This window comes from Mus caroli, chromosome X (assembly GCF_900094665.2).
Source record: "Mus caroli chromosome X, CAROLI_EIJ_v1.1, whole genome shotgun sequence".
Classification (NCBI taxonomy): Eukaryota; Metazoa; Chordata; class Mammalia; order Rodentia; family Muridae; genus Mus; species Mus caroli.
This window is the reverse complement of record NC_034589.1, coordinates 146,074,893-146,075,903: the sequence shown is the minus strand read 5'-3', so window position 1 is coordinate 146,075,903 and position 1,011 is coordinate 146,074,893.

The following is a 1,011-nucleotide window of genomic DNA, read 5'->3' as shown; positions in this document are numbered from 1 at the left end:
AGGCGGATTTCTGAGTTCGAGGCCAGCCTGATCTACAGAGTGAGTTCCAGGACAGCCAGGGCTACACAGAGAAACCCTGTCTTGAAAAACCAAACCAAAACAAAACAAAAACGAGTACACTGTAGCTGTACAGATGGTTGTGAGCCATCATGTGGTTTCTGGGAATTGAACTCAGTACCATTAGAAGAGCAGTCAGTGCTCTTAACCGCTGAGCCATCTCTCCAGCCCAGTACAAAGATTTCTGTCTTCAAACAAAACCACCAGGACCACTAAACAAGCCTCCTGAAGTGCACCAAGGGTTGTGCTTTGAAAGCTCAAGTTGATTTTTAAATCCTGTGTGGTTATCTTTCTCTCTCAAGAGAAGGTCTGATTTCTGGTGACTACGAATTTCTCCAAGTGCCTTGGAGCGATGAAATTTCTTTATTTCATCAGTAGAGGGTGGCCAGGTGTTGGCAGCGAGCTTTCACACCATTGAATTTAGAAGAAGTAGCTTTGGTTTGATTTAAGGTGCTGTCTACTAGATTTTTTCACACCAAACTAAAGTCTTGGGGCATTTCTCTGATGTACAGCAACTGCTACCTGGTAAAGAGTTACAGTCATCAAACAAGGGAAATATTTCTTTTCCCAGGAACCACCAACCCTTCATGCAGTGATATGAAAACCTTTTTCAATAACTATTGTGTATGTATTGATCAGATGATAACTTGTGTGAGGTGCTCTTCTTCTTCTACCATGTGGGAGTCTTTATGGGAATTAGTTTTCTCCTTCCACCTTCTGGGCATCTTTACTCTCCGAGCCATTTCCCTGGTCTGGTTTTTTTTTTTTTTTTTTTTATTGGTGACAAATTATAAACCATACTATGATGTAATGCTTGAAGTTTTTCTTTTGTGAAGGTATTCGTTCTATTAATAAATATAAATTTTTATATTTTACATTTTATTAATAAAAATACAATTGTACTTGGGATTTGAGGCCAGGAGGAAGAAGATTGGTGTCATGCTCTATCACTCC